General features: G+C 37.1%; 1 protein-coding gene across 13 annotated transcripts in view; it reads right to left on the reverse strand.

The window, feature by feature from the left end:
- Positions 1 to 5,960, reverse strand: part of LOC131700562 (probable E3 ubiquitin-protein ligase HERC1) — a 57,425-nt gene extending 51,465 nt beyond the window's left edge. For 7 of the 13 annotated variants that reach the window (XM_058998587.1, XM_058998586.1, XM_058998589.1 and 4 more), the window contains exon 1: positions 5,551 to 5,940. The gene's annotated coding sequence lies outside the window, so the exon portion shown is untranslated. Of the gene's footprint in view, positions 1 to 2,273; positions 2,347 to 5,550 lie in introns of all 13 variants that reach the window. The other 6 variants (XM_058998582.1, XM_058998584.1, XM_058998578.1 and 3 more) reach the window with 5 other exon arrangements.
- Between the last annotated feature and the right edge of the window lie 1,007 nt (positions 5,961 to 6,967).

The raw sequence follows: 6,967 nt of genomic DNA on the forward strand, positions 1-6,967 counted from the left end.
TTTGCACAATTTGTTCCAGTGTTGCATGTTACTAGCTACAGGACCTAAAAAAAGAAAATGTAACAACTTGTCTGCATACTGTAATTAATAAATGGGAACTTTCAAATCCCATACAAAACTTCCTTGCAAGCTCTAAAACGACCAAGAGTCAGCAACTGGAGAAATGAAACTCCCACTAAATCTACTTGTACTTGAACCGATCAGACTAATTACAGGAATTATCCAACCAGTAATAAGTCTCACTTGAGTCTGCAGGTCTTTAATTGATTACCTTTTGAAAAAGATCCAGGCAACTGTGGAACACTTTTCCTTAAAGAGCGCATTTAGCAGGAGCCCAATTGCTGGCACTTGATCTGTATCTCACAAGGTACAGTACCAGTAATGAGAAAAAACAGACAAGACAGAGTGCAGGACAAGTGGATTTCACCACCTCTTTAAACAGTGGCGTTCCAGACAGTGTTTAAAGGAGTGGTTCAGCTGCTACTAGGGTTGGCTGATTTCAATCAAGTTGATTTAAATCACTGATTTAAAGCATGATATGAATCACTTGATTCTTTAAAAAAAAAAAAAATCATTTTTTTCATTTCCTACCTATTTTATAAAGTTTCTATTGGAAAAGACATGAAAAGTATGTTTCAAAAACATTTTATTAACACAAACATCTTAAACTCTTACTGTGTATAAACTAAAACTCTTAGGGCTGTATTCTGATCACAGTGCAAATGGCAGTGCAAGCGCAAACGGCGCTTGCACGCGATTCTGTGGCGCATAAATGGAGAGGAGACGTATAAAAAAACTACTGCACTGAAATGGTATTCTGAAGAAGTCTTGCTCAGTTATACAGCGCCTGCCCCATCATGAACATGTTCACCGAAGCGATTCTGATGACAGTGCAAAGGGGTCCCAAATAGACAATTGAGCACTATGTTAAGAAGACTCGCTGAAACCAGGTTTATTTAGTGGTGCAATCAGGAACTTTAACAATTGAACACACTATAAAAAGCAAAGTAATCCTAAGTAACAACTGTGTGTGTTTGGACTGACACAGAAAGAGGAAACCAAAGAAAGAAAAGTAAAAGAAAATAACAACTGGGGTGAGTGAGGGGTATTTTTCTCTGGCGTACTCCATCGCTAAATTCTTGTGGTTCACATTTAGAGGATGCCAGTGATAAGTAATTTGCTTTATTTATATGTATTCATTTAACATTAATTTAGTTTGGTATGTAACTATTCACAAACCACCACTTCCAACATCCTTAAATGTACAGTTTGAAAAAAAAAAAAAAAACATTAAAAAAAAAATTAAGATTTAAAAAAAAAAAAAAAATAATAATAAAAAAAATCGCAAGCCCTGGCTGCTACTGTAGTCTATAGTAATTATATGAAAGTTTCATAGAATTTCAAAATTGTTATAAAACAAGGAGAAAGGACTGTTTTCACTTTCATAAACTTTCTAATACTATACAAATTTCAGTCCAAAAAGCATTGATCTACTTAAATATGTACAAATTGTCTTTAGCTGAGTGCAGTTGAAAGTGTGTAGTACAATACTGTTCCTGCTATTTCTGAATCTTGCCTGATGACTTAATACAATGTAACAGTACACTGATTCCACTTTGAAGGGCTGATTAGCATCAGTAGGAAACCTGAAACTGGCTACAGAATATAAACAATCTGGCACCTACTGAAATGATGCTGTTAAATATTAATGCATTTGGGATACTTGTGTGAGAGACCAGGGCAATTGCTAGACATAAAAGCATAAGGAGTGCTCATGGTTGACTTCAATGGACTGAAAGCCCTACTAAGCAAGTACCTCTGCACTAGACGGTGATACACTGTGCCTTGAGGAACCACCTCGAGTGCCACTGATTTAGAAATATATCTGGTCCAATATGATCATCGTTGTGGTTTCTTCCTGATGAAATGTGGGTTACAGCAGTCAGGCGACAATGTGCATTTCATATTGGATAGAGAAACATTAAACAATTTGAATAAAATAGTCTATTTTTAAAGGAAAATGTATCATCTGAGAACATATATTCAGGTGCAAGAAAAGGATAGTATATTATTTAAGTGATAGTGCCAGTCAGTGAAGGCTCTACTGTGTTGTAGTTGACCACGACGGGAGTGATGTGCCCTGAGCCGAAGGTAATGGTGCTGATGAAAGTCAAGGTCACTTACCACATGGTAGAGCCTTCATCGAGAGGGCATTATCGCGGTTACAAAAAAATATTTCTCATTATTTTCTTTAAAACAATACTTAGATTTACCTTGAAGTTATAATGATTCGTCAAGTACCCTTCCTCTGATTAAAGGTTTAGGAAAATAGTCCCGAAAATGTTCCTAAAGGATCACATACATACAGTAACGAGAGGGGGAAAAAAACTTTATTAAACAAATAGCTTTTTACTTGTCAGTTGCTTAGTCTATCAGCACAGTGCAAGATATCTGAATGGAGCAGTATTACTGAATTGTCCATGTCTGTTGTTGCTGAATATGCTGAGCTGCAGTTGAGCTGTGGATTGGCTGATGCAGCAGTGGCAGGTACAGGACTGGTTGCTTTTATATTTGCAAAGTATTGACTGGCTAGTTTTGATGGATAATAAAATTAATTTGGACCAACTATGTCTTTGTTTAGTATTTGTCCACTACATGTGAATTGAGCTTTCATTACAGTAAAAATGAAAAAGCCGGTAACTGCACGGATTCATTATAAATTGGATTTAGTTAAAGCTGTGACGTTGTAGGGGGCACAGTACAAGCCCACTAGAGCTGGAAGCTGATTGGCTGATGTTACTGAATTGTTTTCTAATAGGAGGCCTATGTTATGCTGCTGTGGTTCCTATTCAAATGCATTTTATTTTTACATATCTCATGGTAATTTTTCAAATCTCAGTTGCCTTAAGTCTTCGTGTAAAGCGCATGTTCCTCAATGTGTGCAGCACATTTCAGATTTCCAACTGCAGATGTGTGTAGGATCCAGTTTCAGACATGAAACATGCACCGATTTCCTGATCTTGTTAATGCATTAAGGAAACCATACTTTGAATCCCTACAGTCCAATTAAGTTCAGAGAAACAGACTCTCACATGGATTTTCACATTTTCACAAGATACGCCTATCACAGCAGAGTTCTCGTATGGTGAAGGAACATACAATTGCCCTGGCAGTCCAAGTCGTATCTGAGTGGCAGGCCTGAGATGACCCAAACTTCCCAACACCTGGAAACTAAGCCAAATTGATATCATTTTTATGGCTACTGTCCATTGCCAACCAAGGCTGGAGTGCTCTATTTTGCTTCCATTCACATATGATAATATTATTAAATAATAATAATAATAAACATTCTTCATATCTCCCATACTGTTACTGTTAAACTAACCCAAAATAGAGTACAGTATTCATTGTGCCAAACCACAGAATCATACAGACTACTCCTTTAGACAGCACCTCTAGCACTGGTGTTATCTGCGCTACATTCTTAGTACAGTAGTCTCCAGCTAAGAGAACACCACTCAGGAAGCAAGCAAAGTGTTCTCTTAGCTGAAGTGTTCTTTAAGACAGAGCTGACTACCAGTCACAGTCTGTATTATTTGTCATGATGCACATGCATCAACATATGAAATGAACTGAATAAGTAAGAGAAAACCTATAGGCAAGTGTATGTTAATAAATCTATAATAATAAAGTCTATAATAATAAAGTAACAGACAAACTAACGTTAATAAATTACCTGTCAAACTAAATTAACACAGCACCCCTACACACCTTACAAAAATGCAGCAGCAGCTCTAGATTAATTATGAATACCTGTACAGGAGCAATATTCAAGACATGCACACAATTATTTAACAGAATGGTGAAGCTACTCACCAGAACAAAAAACACCAAATTGCTCAGCGACTTGTGTCTGATTCAGGATTTTTTTTTTTCCAGGAGCTTGTATTTCCAACTTTTTGTAGCCAGAGAAAAAGCTGCGGGAGGCTCCTATACAGGGAGACTACTGAAGTAGTAAATTTTATGCAAGTTTGCATTGTGCATAGAGCTCAGACCTTTTCATCTTCGTTCAACTAATCACTTATTCAAAATGTAATACTAATATTTATCTAGACCACGTTCTGTACATTAAAAAAAATCTATTTTTAATTCACAGCAATATTAACGTCCTTTATCCCATATTTCAAAAGACAGGATTAGATAACACATGTTAATATTTGCACTGTTGAACATTTTATTTATATGCCAGTTAAATGTAGAACATTAACCCCCATATTATAGCGCATAGTTTCTCACAGGTTTGTGTGCCTTTTAATTAAATAAAGAATCACAAATGAAATGGTGAATAATCATAAAATAAACATTATCTCTACAACACTGAATACAAATAAAAGAATCACTTCTGGTACAGTAACTTAACAGTGGGCCTGCACTTTCTTTAAACACAAAAAGTACAACCAGCCGCCACAATTACAGTACTTTCTACATAAATATCTCCAGTTAGGAATCTTAATGGTGGCAACACCTGCTTGCTGGTCAGAGCATCAATGTAACAATTAAAGCACTGCTGCTGCTGCTGCTGCTGCTGCTGCTGCTAGAGACAGTAATGATTATGTACAGTCATCACAGCTCATGGAACAATGTGGTCGGAACTAAAGCAGTACAGAGAAGCTTAAAATCACTTAGCAAAGTATTAATTATTTAATGCATTTGCCAATGCCTATTTAAAGTAAACGGAGAAATAGCACGGGTTTACAGTCGTGTTCATACAAAGCGTGTCATGGGAACAGCCCAAGTATTAACATTTACAGTAAGCTGCATTATGCTACTAACCCTATTATATCGAGTATGTCCATTTTCTATTATATAGCGCATACGTTTAAACCGGCAGTCTTTCGTTTCGAGCAGTACTAAGCATCACAAATCACACAATGCAAATCTAAAACGAAACAAACAGAATCTGGGCCCTAGCATTTACAGTACAAGTGTCATACATCACATTAATAATAATATATACTTTTTTAAAAAAAGGAATACATGTAGATTGCAACAAAGCAATCTCTAAGTTATTAATAAATAATTGAATAAGAAGCTTGGTCGAACAATATGACAGGCTAAAATTATGGGTGTCAATATGAATATACTGTAACCTAGTATTACAGTAAATCGGTAAATTTAGAACCACCTAGTCTTGTTTAGCAACGAGTTATCTGTACTATATGGACGTCAAACAAGAGAAAAATAATATTGCTAGTTTTTGAAAATGAACATGCAGTACTACCGGTAAGTTGTTATATTCAATATGTGACAGAACTGGGTGCATTCAGCAAGACCTGCAACTCCCTTATTCCAAAAAACGATGTTAGTCGTTGTATTTTCATAAGCTACGAAAACTAGTATTCCTCTCCCAATCCACAGCCAAATCCGGTCGCCCTCCTTCTGTGATATGTCCCTTTAATGTACGGCTACGATTAATTACGCCAGCCCGAGGATGCAAGGCCTACCCCCGGCACCGTTACGAAGCAAACACCCAAAGCAGAACAAGCTTACCGTCAACTATCAACGGCCTCTTCCCCCTCTGCACACATCCACCCGTACTTCAATGCAAAATGCAACTGCATATGACCAACAGCGCGCCGTGCTCACCCTTTTTTTAAAAATCTCCGACGGGGTATTTTCTGCTGTAATAAAAATCCTGTCAATATCAATGCATCCCCATGCTCTCCCTCCTCCCTGCTTCGTTAAGCAGCTAACTTTCACCTCAATGAAATGACACAGCCACGGTCAGCCTGAAGCCTGGAAACGGCGTCGTGACGTATTCTGTTTATTGTGTGCTAGCCTTGCCAGGTATTGCAACTCACGTGAACCGCCGAGGGGTTCAGGTTTTGAAAAATACTTAGATAAACCACGTACAGTTTGTAAAGAGTAGCTTCATTATCCGCCCTTTAGCACATGAGCCGCTCACCCTCGAATACAGCAATTGGTTAACTCAATCTCCTGCAGGATAGGCTATGCGCTGGAAAATAATACAGGTCTTTCCCATTGGTCAGAAATATTAATAAACAAAACTACGTTCGTGGTGCTGTTTAGTGGCAAAGATTATGGCCGTGGATAAAATGTGTGCAATAATTTTGCAGTTCCACAGGCTAATATGCAAATGTACTGTTCTTTGGCATCGCTAACCTTTTTTTTTTTTTTTGTAGATTAAGCTTTATCTGTAATTCAGCATGCTTTTAGTATGCTTCTATACTTGTATATCATTATTCGCCAGTACAGTCAACACCCCAATCAGCTGATAACAACAGAATCCTCAACTGAGCCTTTCACACAAGAAAAACTCACCTACCGCTAGCCTGCAGTTACATTGAAATCACTAAATTAACCTCACATTGTCCCCAAATTAGCACTGTATTGCTGTCTACAGCACAATCATTTTGTCAACTTCAAGTTCTCATTCAGAACATACGGTTAAAGTTATGGATAACTTTATTTGGAGACTGGCAGTCTTCGTTGGCATACATTATTAACCTGCTGGAAGTCCTCAATTTGAATTGCTTTTAATGACTGATTTAGGATAACTTGAATATCTTCTCAGTTGCCACATCAAGTAAAAGGTAGCTTGGCAGTCAGGCATATATCCTTTCTGAGAGTGGAATAGTTCTGTTTTATAAATAGTATAAAGACTGGCAGTAGACAGTCCACCCTATAAGGCTTTTCAATGTAGTTTGGCTATCATTAGTAAATGGACTGTATTGGAAAAATACCCTCATTCTAAACCAGAGACCTTATAAGGTAAACAAAGTTTCAAATTGACAGATACATTTATTGGGTGTTAAACAGTTTTCAGGAAACACAAGAAGAATGATCTGCAGTATGGTCACAATTACAATCATGAATTGAGGACTATTGATGATGTTATTGGTGCGAATAAAAGGTAAGAACATTGATTTTAAAAGCTACTCCTTTA

The sequence above is a fragment of the Acipenser ruthenus genome, chromosome 24 (assembly GCF_902713425.1).
Source record: "Acipenser ruthenus chromosome 24, fAciRut3.2 maternal haplotype, whole genome shotgun sequence".
Classification (NCBI taxonomy): Eukaryota; Metazoa; Chordata; class Actinopteri; order Acipenseriformes; family Acipenseridae; genus Acipenser; species Acipenser ruthenus.